Source organism: Sciurus carolinensis, chromosome 1, assembly GCF_902686445.1.
Source record: "Sciurus carolinensis chromosome 1, mSciCar1.2, whole genome shotgun sequence".
NCBI lineage: Eukaryota > Metazoa > Chordata > Mammalia > Rodentia > Sciuridae > Sciurus > Sciurus carolinensis.
Genome location: NC_062213.1, coordinates 73,088,769 through 73,100,523, shown reverse-complemented (window position 1 = coordinate 73,100,523; position 11,755 = coordinate 73,088,769). Strand labels below are relative to the sequence as shown.

Genomic DNA, 11,755 nt, shown 5'->3' with positions numbered 1-11,755 from the left:
ACGAGTCAGTATAATATTATATTCGTCTAGTTATTTGTATTTTCCCTCATATTTATGAACTGTTTCATCTGCGTGTAATTTATTTTGGTGAGATTGGCTTTAACTCAAGCCTTTCAAGTAGCTTATTTTTTAACACTATTTATTAATAAAAGATCCATTATTTTTTCCATAGCTTTGTGGATACTTTCTCATGTGTCAAATTTTCACACAAACACATATATACATACAAGTCTGTTTTGGAGCTTGCATTAATCCGTTTAAAAGATTCTGTTTTTAACGTTGTGTAGGAGTGTCAGTTCCGGTACTTTTTGTCCCAGATGTTAACAAATTGCAATAATTCTTGGCACTATCTTGACGAAATGGGGGAGAGCAACGGAACGGAGGCATTTAGGACCCAGGGGAAAGCCAGGCTCAGTATAGAAGGACAGAGTCTCGGGCGCACACGCCTCCTACCAAAATCACAGCCCCGTGGAGCCCGGGCTCTCATTCACAGCTTTCTAGAGAAATCTGAGCTCGAACCTGCCAGAATAGGGGAATCTCACCACCCCGTTCAGCCGCGAGGACACCTGCAGAAACACATTCCCAAAGCAAGGCTGGGCGGCTTATGTGAAGGTATTTGTTGCCTTTTTTCTCCTTTCTGTATTTTCAGCGTCTCCCCGCCTTTCCCCCTGCTCTTGCGATGCCATGGCTGCGGCGTTTCAGCACTTTGGTGCGTGGACAGCTCCCATCTGCAATCTCTCTGCACCCCATCCCTTCCTGCACCCGACTCTCCGCCGCCTCCGCGGTCCATCCTCCTCCGGCGCCCGCTCAGCCTGCGCTCCCTTACACCATCAGCACCCCCATCTCCACCATCACCGTCATCATCTCCACCATCACCTGCGCGGTAACTACAGTCAACACAACTGTGTCTTCTCACTTAGACAAAGCCCGAGGTCCGCAAGGCAGAAGAAAAGAGCTCAAGTTTACAGGCATAGGAAGGAAAGTTCAGGGGAATGACACCCCTGAAAACAAAGAGAGATGCCTGCTTGAGAGAAAGGGAAAGTGAAGACAGGAAGGAGAGACCCCGGCACGGGGACAGATGGGGTACTTGCCAGACACCAGCAGTTAGCCAGCTGCCTTTCAGCAGATTAAGGACTGTTTAGTTCAGGAAATTAACATGGCCTGAGGCACAGTGTGATTCCAGAAAGACAGAGATGTGAGCTCAACCCATGTTTCTGGTTTTCCAATGGAGAATCACCAGGAAGCAGGGTGGGGGTGACTGATGACTCATATTCACCCACATGTCCGTTTTCCTTCCTAAGTATTTACTGTAGAAACTCTGGGATTAAGTTTTTTACAGAAACGTTTTGTGAAAATGGGGACTCCAAAGGTTAACTTCATGGTCAGAATGAAAATTAAAATGATGGTAATGATAACCTAACAAATGGGGCTCTCATTGGAAAATTCTATTTGTCTCTTCCTGTCTACTTATTTCATTACAATTTTCTAATCTTAAGCCTATCTTGGAAACAGAAAGGATAGATCCTTTGCCCAAATGGCCAAAGTAGTAATGATATTCAGAACAGATGGCCTGGCTTTGTTCATCACGAGTCAAGGACTGGCTCAGATTTGAAAGGCGAGATTTTTGTGTGCTTTCTCAGTAATCAGGCGATAACACCATTTTCCTATAATAGTAAAGGGTAATAGAGTGCAAAAATTGAAAAGGCGTTTTATGTATGTGTGGTTTGCCAGGCTCTGCTTTTAGAGTGCTATCATTTTCTATCTCAGCTGAAGGGAAGTTGGAACATTTTTCAAATATCTGATTAATTTGGACTTCATAGTCCAAAGACAAGTCATGGTACCTATTTGATTTAACCAGGGCTGTCTGTTTTGTAAGTGTTAACAAACATCAGAAAATAAGTGCCTGAGTTCATCATTAAAAAAAAAAAAAAATATATATATATATATATATGTACATATATATATATATATATGTTTTGGGGCATGCTTATCTAATTGACTTTTTGCTGTACAACAAAGTGTTGGGTTGCTTTTTTGTCCAGCAAGGTATTTTTCATAAAATCGGCATCTTAATTAAAATGAGATTTATTTAAATGGAAGTCATGTCAGGTCACATGTAAAAGAGTTTAAACCAGAGCACAGAAAAGCTTCATTTAAAAAATGGCTTTAATACATTAATTCTGTCTTTTAAAAAAAGAAATGGTGAAGCAAGTTTCACCTAAACCAGCTGCTCATCCTTAGAGACATCACCAAAAATAAAGAGTCACAAGCAGGTATTTTATAGAAGAAGTTTTGAGGAAGAATTCACACCTAATACTCTTTCTGAATGGGGACAGTAGCATCATGTCAAAAGTTACTGCTACTGATTATATGAACCCAAACCTAATTCCATCTGCCTCTAAATCCAAGAAAAATAGAGAAAATACTTAGTGAAATGGACTTTAGAGAAAAAGAAAACTTGGTCATCCATACGCTGTCCTTAGATTGGTAATATCCACAGTAAACAAGAACTCTCAAGTCCCTAAGCAAGGAAATTCTTAAAACTCCTTTATCTGTATGCAAAGAATGATTCGGCCTTCACAATTTTAAAAAAGTATACGTAATACCAATTCTAGCCACTTTGCACCAGAAACTCAGGCCAGAAATCCAATGCCTCCTATGTTTCTGCCTTCCTGTGCTTAATACAATTTCCTGAGGCTGGGGACATTTCAAAAACAATGCTGCTTGGGTGAGATTTACAGGCATCTGTCTCAGAAGAAATGCCTGTCCCTGACTGAAATATGCTGAGCTTATTAATTTTTATAGAGTGCCACCATCCTGGTTTCCTCTTATTTTTTTCTATTACAGGCTATTTTTCATATTTTCAATAACAGAGTTTTTTATTTTAAAAATGTATTTAAAGGTGAACAGAAAACATTTTTCATCAGAGTGTCATCATACAATTTTACAGACATGTTCAAAGAAGGGTGTGAAATTTTAGACTCAGAGTATAAAACTAGAAGTTGCTTCATTTCCCAAAAGGTAAAATCATGAACTTAACTGGTGGTGTCTGCTCACCTCTGCAGTCTTTACAAAGAGAGGAACCTTCTTGTCTCTGAAAAGTCTGTCTTCGACTTTACACACTCCCTTGTACCACAGCTATCCTTAGTAAATGAATTCAGCCTGACTTTGATGTGGTGACTTGGACAGAGCTGTAACACAGCAGAGTGGGTATACGAAATATTAAACTCAATTACATGTATTCAATTCAGAAATGCCTTCAACATTACCAAGTGAGATCTTCTTTTCCCCCTTTCACATCCTTCTCCCAAATATGGATTATTTTGATCATTGTTCATTTTTACAGATACCACTGGAATAGTTGTTTTGTTAGAAGGTCCACAGTGTGAATTACTACAAATCTGCAACCTTTAATGTCAGTCCCAAGTGCTGTATCTGTCGAAAGAAAATTAAGCTTAATTTCCAATCCAAGCTTTTCTTAGCTTAAAGGCAATTTATGTTCTTTTACTTAATTCTTCATGGATGTAGAAATCAATTGATCAGACACTCCCTGTCCCATAAAAAGCTTTCTCTTAGTCAACTAACAGGTTCATTGTCCTCTAATTCTGCCACCTCCCACAGTTTTTTATTCTCTTTTCTGGCCAGGTTGCCAATCCTTTTTCTTTTTTATGGACCCATTCCATGACAGGGAGTGTCAGAGAAAAGTGTCCCTGTGGTAGGTTAATTTCCTATAAACTTTTCTTCTTCTTGATTTTTGAGCTAGCCAAAATTTTCCCATGTGTTTCAGATGATCTGCTCTCTGTCCAGGACTCTTGTATCTAAACCTTCAATTCTTGGGTATTGCATAGACCATTGCCTATAATTTTTCCATCTCTGCTCCTTAAAATAGCATCACCTCAATTCAGCTTCTATTATTGCTCGAATGTCTTATATAAAGTCCCATACCCTTATGTGTGTCAAGTACATAGCTTATTCATTATTCTTTATGTTACAATTTTGGAGGAGGTAAGAGGGAAGTTGTGCACCTAGGAATAGAAGTTGGGGTGTTCAAATCATAAGCTCTATAAGTAAAAGCCTTCTTGATGCATGGTCAAAGTAAAAAATAAATAAATAAAATGTGTGATTTTTCTCTTTCCTTTTTATTTTCTCCCCTCACTCCTTCTTTCCCTCTCATTCATTTTCTTCTATCTTTCCTTCTCCCCTCCCTTCCTTCCTCCCTTCCTTTTTTGGTTGATAAATAGACAATGCAAATGTGTAAGAGTAACTAATAGGGTGATATAATAAGCTGTTGTGAGTACTATTTTTCCATGGGGAGTGAACACAATTGGGAGTCTTACTCTCCTTTTGGACAGTGAAGCACTGCTGTACACAGACAGAGTAAGCTCTTTTTCAAGGACAGATAATCTACCTTTTCTACTACTTTGGGTCATTACTAATCCTCTAGACCAAGACTTCTCAAACAGTAAACTTGCCTGGAGATTTGGTTTCCCATTTATAGGTCTCAGTGGGTCTTGATATTCTGCATTCCAAATAAGTTCCTAGGTGCTGCTGGTGTTGCTGGTTCATGGCCCACTTTTAAAAAAAATATTAATTGGTATATAATAATTGCAGGTATTTATGGAATATAGTTGATATTTCAATACATGCATATAGTGTGTAGTGACCAGATCAGATTCACTAGCATTTCTTTGTGTTGAAAAACTTTCAACTCCTTTCTTCCAGTTATTTGAGATATTCCATAAGTTATTATAAACCATAGTGACCCTACTGTGGTAAAGAGTGCTAGAGCTTATTCCTTTACTTACTTGTATTTTGGCATGTATTTTCTAACTCTCTCTATTCCCACTCTCTCCTTTCCTTGTCAACCTCTAGTGACCACTATTCTCTTCTCCTCTGTGAGATCTGCTTTATAGGCTTCCGCACATGAGTGAGAACATGTGATATTTTTTTCTGTGCCTGATTTACCACATTCAGCAAAGTTCATGGACCACCTTTTGAGCAGCAATGATGAAGAACAGTTTCCTTCTTTATTTCCCTAACCTTCCCACTTTTAGGTCTGACTAGTAATTAATGGCACTCACTCAAGACAGAACACTCCAAATTCTGATGAAATAAGAGCTCAGAAATCATATATCTGGTTGAGTAGAAAGATATACAACAGCCCCTTTCCTCCCACCTCACCATAAGCATCCTGCCTCATTTCACTTTTGCCAGGCATTTTTCTTAATTTCATTTCGGCTACTGCCATTGTCTGATTGACCACACCCAGAAGAGAGTTCCAATTACATATGCGTGCTGAAAAACTCCTGAGTGGTAAGGATGTCAAGAGAATTTAACAGTCATCTTTGGGAGTGCTGCCTTTCTTATATTCCTCCGGATTCTTTTTGGAAAAAAAAAAAAAAAAAGAGTCTGCTTTCAGGGAAATACCCTTTTCCTGCAATGATGAAAGAGTCAAGTGTTCCCCCACCTTCTTCTCCCAGTGATACTCCTAAGAAACACAAATGATTTGTTTTTAAAACTGGGACATCAACTGGCAATGATGTCTTATGGGGATAACTTAATAGTATAGGAAAACATTGCAGTCTAACTTTCTACATCTCTATAAATGTCCCCTATTGATAGTACACTGCAGTTTATTAAGGCAAATGCCACTTCAGTGAAAAACTTTTCTACCTAATATAGGAAGGTGGCAGAAGAATCTCATCTCAGACTTTCTGTACAAGTTGGCTTACCCCTCCACTCCTGGCCTTATTTGACTCAAAGCAAACGAAAAGAATGAAAGACTCATAGGTGGTTCTAGAACTCAGGACACAGTCCTCTGCCAAATAAGTCCACTCTATCTGATGCCTGGTCTATTTTAATTTTGATCTGGCATCTATTTTGGGTAAGAAGTTCTCAGTGTCTCTCCTCTGATGGAATTCTTTTCAATTTACTTTTAACCTTTCTTAAGAACAGGAACAAGTGAAAGCAGATGACTGTGTGCTTGGTTGCTATTTTAAAGGGAGTCAAGGGAGTCTACATAATGAATATTTATGTGGCAAGAGTAAGCCCTGGGTTAGGACTAAGGAAAAGGTGATGGGAGTGTTGACTGTGAGCCAGGCTACATTCTGATCACGCTACACTTTCAGATGATTAAAGGTCTCCCCTTCATCCTTCCAGACTGATCTCCCTGTCCGTAGTGCAGATAGTTCAGATCTATAAGTTGGCTAACATCTGATGGAAAGTCAATGCACTGGGGACCTCTTCGTAACTCACGGGGCTTAAGTTTCTTTGCCCGTACTCATGGCAGAAGTCCTACAAGCCATAATGGTTTATCCGAAAATTCATAATTTGGAAAAAGACTTCTTTCTGGCCAGTACCAAAGAATAGTTGACAACCTCTGAGATTTAAGTGCAGGCTCTGTTAACAGTAAGGGGACATATCATAATTCAGTAAAGATTTCAAATAGAGTTGCACTTTAAAAAAAGATTGTCATTTGCTGATATTTTCAATTTTGTTCTAGATGTACCAGCAGCAGCATCTACTTTTATTTCATTTGGTATAAAAATTCCTTTTGGCATTCCTAAGTGAAACTATACATTCAGTTTAAAAAGCTGAAGTGAGGCTTGAGAAAGGTGAAGAACTTTAAGGGTTAACCTAATTCAACAAATACTTAAAATCTGTAAACATAGATTTCATACTTGTTAATGATTGAGGTCATTGATTAGACTTTCATAGGCAGAGTTTTATCACTGAGCTTCATTTTATGCCCTTTTCTTGTAATAGAACTCCACAGAACAATTATGGGTATTGTTTCTCCTTTTTTGTTTTAATTTAGATTTGTGTACTTAAAATTGTTCTTTGTATTACCAAGAATACTCAGAAGTCATACAAATTTGAGGTATTCTTCATTAACTAATAAGGTCTTATGTTTCAAATAATATTTAGGCTTTATATTTTTTTATCTTTCTGATCATAAAAGCAATATTCTCTTTTCTCCCCAAGTGTGGGCAAGTTTACAACATCCCTTAGATGATCTTTCTTAGGACTGGCAGGTGTGAGTGTGTACCTACTGTGTGAGTGAGTGTGAGGGTACTGGTATCCAGAGTCATGAAAGGAAAAGTGTCTCCTTGGATAAACAGGGAAGCTGTGGATGAATCTTGGGTCAGGTAGGTTGCGTGCAAATCTTTGTTCTTCCACCTATATTTTATCTAAATTTCAGGTTTATCTTTCCATCTAGTAAGTAATAACTTAGCTTTAAAGATTGATATGTAAATTATATTCTATAACATCAAAGCCCTTGACATGTAACAAGTGCTCAAAAAATATTTGTTTTTCAAGTCTAACACTAGCTCATTGTTTTACTATAAGTTAGTTCCTTAGTTATCATATGCTTTGATATCTTTTATTTGTCTGGAGATAACATAATTATGATATTAACAAAAATATTACAGTTAATGCAAAATGAATTTTTTCACTTGACAAGCACCTTGGCCTGTGCTATTTCACATGACTTTACTTCAACATATATGAGGGAATTTTCTTTGTTCTACCTATTGGAAGGATCATTGTAACAAAGAAAAGAGATAATTGATATAAAATGCATTGAAATGATACATACACATGTACATATTTTTAGAAGAGGCACTGCTACTTTTACTCTGATTTTTCCCTGATAGTCAATGTGTGTTTCTGAAGATAACAAAATAAATGAAAATAATAGGTAATAAGATAATGAAACATGTTTCATCTGAATTACTATACTTTCTAAAAGAATTTTTATACATAGACTTCTTGATTTGTAAAGACTATCATATATTTTTGTAGGTGCATTTCCTTGAGACTGAGTTCTCCATAAATAAACATATGCATAGTGGATACTTGAGATGAAATATAAATGTAGAATCTACAAATCCCGTGATTTAAAGTATGACAAGAAGGTTCTTTTTGTCCTTCCCCTTCATGTGAAAATACAGGGACCTAAATTCTAGTTCATTAGAAAAGGTGTGGATTAGAATTGCAGGTATTCTCTATTAGAGGGGCCTCCTGAGTTCCTTAATTTGTCTGTAAATACAGAAGCATTTGAGAGCTCACCAGCAATGGAAAGAGATGGTTTCTGAATCTGCCTAAAGTGCCCTTTTGGGTTATGAAGCACATCTTACTGCTGATGTCATGCCTAGCCTTCTGCTAGGCATGGCAAAGTATCAGTCCTTCAAATAGAGTGGCAGGGACTTTAAAGAAGCAAAACACATGAAGAAAGAACAAAAATTATAGTGATAGCAGAGAAAGTATAGACAACTAGATTTTAAATAGCTCCAGTCATATTGCAATGAAAAAAAAGAGTATGGTAACTCAACACCTGTTACATATAGCACTAGGATTCCTAAGAAAATATGTTCACTCATTAGCATATTTAACCTCATACAAGGGTAAATATGTAATGGATTTAAGGTTAAGGGAGTATAAAAGGAATGTGACTTGATGAAGGTGTTAAGTAGCAAATATTAAAACCTGTCTATTACACCAAAGAAGCACATACTAGTCAAAGCATAGTTCAGAGAAAGATTGCTTGATTTCAATTTCTGCCTCTTAGTGACTATGTCATCTTGGGCAAGTCATTTAATTTCTGTGCCTCAGTTCTCATTAATTTCTTACAGTCATTCTAAGAATTAAATACTATGGTACATAAAAAGAGAAAATTGAAGTGTTTGGGACATAATAAAAAGTTATAATAAATAATATAACTATTATTATTATTAATATCATCAGAATGGAAAACCATTCCCACTTCTTCATATGACATCTAGTTCAATGCTTCTATAATGCTAACACAAAAGTTGAGTGAGAACAAAAGATTATAGCTAACTGAAAATGCTACATCCTAATGAATATTCTTCATATAACTTTTCTGTTACTTTAACTATCACCAGTTGAAGTTAGGTAGAAGTCTATTCACACTCCTGGTATAAAGGATTGCCTTTAATGGAAAATATCTTTTTTATTGTAAGTATGAAATCCAGTGACCCTCGCTTGGGTATTCACCCCAGAAACTCCTACTGTATGCTGAGCACAGAATAAAGATGTAGATTGGAGCAAATTTATTTCAGATAGTATAGATTAGAGGTATAGCAGTGTGTGAAAACGGACCATGAAAAATGCAACCTCAACTTTCCCCTTGAACTCATGGCAATTTATCTTAGAAACATTGTCGAGTTCCCTGAACTGTAAGGTAAGTAACTTGCTTCAAGCAGCTTTAAATCTTCTGTTGGGAATGAGCTGTTTCTGTGCCTTGTACTCTTGGCACTGTGCTCCACAGCTTGGAACTGTGAACATTTCCCAGCATGGAGACTGGGATCTGAAATACAGTGTGCCTAGGTGAAATTCTCCAGGGGAAAAATACTTCATAGATGAGGGAGGGAAATTAAAACTGAGCTGCAATACCTCCCAAATAAAGGGAGAAACCATTTATTCACTCATATAAATGACATTTTGAGTGCTTTCTTTACTCAAGTATGCTATGTATGATCATTGAGCACCTGCTCCATGGCGTGCCCTGTTCTAGGCGCTGAAGATACAGCAGGGAACACAATAAAATTGCTTTGTTCAGGAGCTGACCCCCTTTATGTTGCACACTGTGCTGGGAATACACAGATGAATGAGATCCAGCCCTTCCACATAAGATGTTCTGAATGAACAGGAGGGAGAAATAAAAATGGCAAGAACACTTGGTGTGATTGGGAGTGTGAGAATACTGTGATCTCTGAAGGTCAGGGAGGGTTTCCTTGGAAAATGTCTTGTAGATTGAGTATTGAAGAGCAAAGGGGAGTTAAGCCAGTGGTTTTTCTAGGTACAGAACACAACTTTTATGAAGGTAAAAAAGGAAAGTGGAAGCTGCCAGTGGCTCAGTGTGACTGCATAGTCAAATGATGACTCTGGAGAGACAGATAGGGACTATACAATGAAAGACCTTAGGTACCACATTCCAGAGTTTTATATTTTATCCTAGGACAATTGGAAGCAAGTGATGAATGTTAACCAAACAATAACATGAGCATTTTTCAATTGCAGTATAGAGAATAAATGGGAATACAAAGCATGAACTGGCAGCAGAAGCATCTGTAGGGAAACTGTTGCAGGAATAAACATATGAGTGATGACATGGTCTCAATAAAGACAGTGATCATGGGGCTGGAAAGAATTGGGCAGATTTGAGAAGTGATTGCCTGGTAGTGGGTGGCGAAGAAGAGGGTGGAATAATAGTTAACTCTCAGGTTTCTAGCGTGGGAAACTGCATGGAAGATGATGTCATTAACTAAGAGATGGAGGTGGAGAAGCAAATTCAAAATGAGGAATCATATTAGTTCAGTTTTGAACATATTGAATTTATAGTTTATGGGACATCTAAGTGGAGATGTTTAGCAGGCAATTGAATGGGGAATCGGAAAATCAGGAATGAACTATGGACTGAAGGTATTTGCATATAGGTGGTCAAATCATGGGGGGCAGGATCCTGGAAAGCACTGGCATTGAAGAGAGAAGACTGAGCAGGAAGGATGGAAAGCCAGGAGAAAAATCAGGGTGCATGGAATCACAGAATAGGAGAGAACTGTCTGAGAAGGATAAAATAGTGAAGGTCAAATACTGATAGAGGTCACCCACACTGGGGACTGAATTTGTCCATTGCATATAGCAGCAAAATGTCATTCACAAGTAGGGTGACCATCTGCTGGGGTTTGCTTTGAACTGTCCCAGTTTATGCTTGTTGTTCTAGTATCATCATTATTAGCACCCTTTAGAGCCTGTATTTGAATAATAAATCATATTGTTGTCATTGGTTGGTGAGAGCAGTTTCAGCAGCATGTCAAAAATTGCAGTAGGTGTAGGGATAAATTGGAGGAGGAAAACATTGAATGAGGCAGCTTTATGAAGGGATGTGGTGAGGCTACTGGAGAAAGAATTTTCACATCAGGTTACATTGAACTTGAAGTTTCCTCCAATCTTGTGAACAGTTCATCCCACTATTTTCCTTTGCAGTTATTGGTCCTTAAAATCAGTGAGCATCAAAACTCTGTTTTTCTTGATTCACATATCACACAGATAGATGTTACTATGTTACAAAGCAAATATTTGATAAATTCATTTCTATTTTTATATTACCTTAAAAATGAATAGCAGCTCCATGAAATGTCCTTCATCTCCCCGCTATCCTAAAACAGAAATGTCTAGTTCTAAACTAAGCTGGAGACTCATTTTTTCTTTTTTGGTTTTTTGTGATGCTGGGGAATGAACCAAAGCCTCCTTACATGCTGGGCATGCACTGTATCACTGAGCTATAACCCTGGCTCTTCTTTTGTCTTTTGAATTATTTTGTATGATGAAGTATCACCAATAATAATTAGACTGGAAGTAAATATTTTCCCTTTCACTGCAAATATAGTTGACCTAGGAAAACTAGAAATAAATAGATACTTCCCAGTTTATTTACACCTATCTTTGACTTCTAGAACTTGTAGTATAGACCAAACAGATGTGTGTGAGAGTTTAAGCATTTATACTTAAAATGAGAAAGATGCAAATAATATGGATGTTTCTCTGTATACCATTTAGGTTGAAAAATCATAAGGGCTGTATCTGAAAGTATGAAAATGTTCAATAATTATCATACTTAAAATGGTATCTCAGCACAATAGAAAAGTCAAGTCAAATGCAAAGATTTTTTTGAACCTGCATGGATATTGAGCTAGGTGGAGAGCCAATCAGGGGTTTCAAGTCCTTT

The 11,755-nt window shown here is 37.5% G+C and overlaps 1 protein-coding gene across 1 annotated transcript in view; it reads left to right on the top strand.

Moving 5' to 3' along the window:
* Positions 1-459: 459 nt before the first annotated feature.
* Positions 460-11,755, top strand: part of Clvs1 (clavesin 1) — a 220,092-nt gene continuing 208,796 nt past the window's right edge. The window contains exon 1 of the mRNA XM_047553881.1: positions 460-612. The gene's annotated coding sequence lies outside the window, so the exon portion shown is untranslated. The remainder of the gene's footprint in view (positions 613-11,755) is intronic.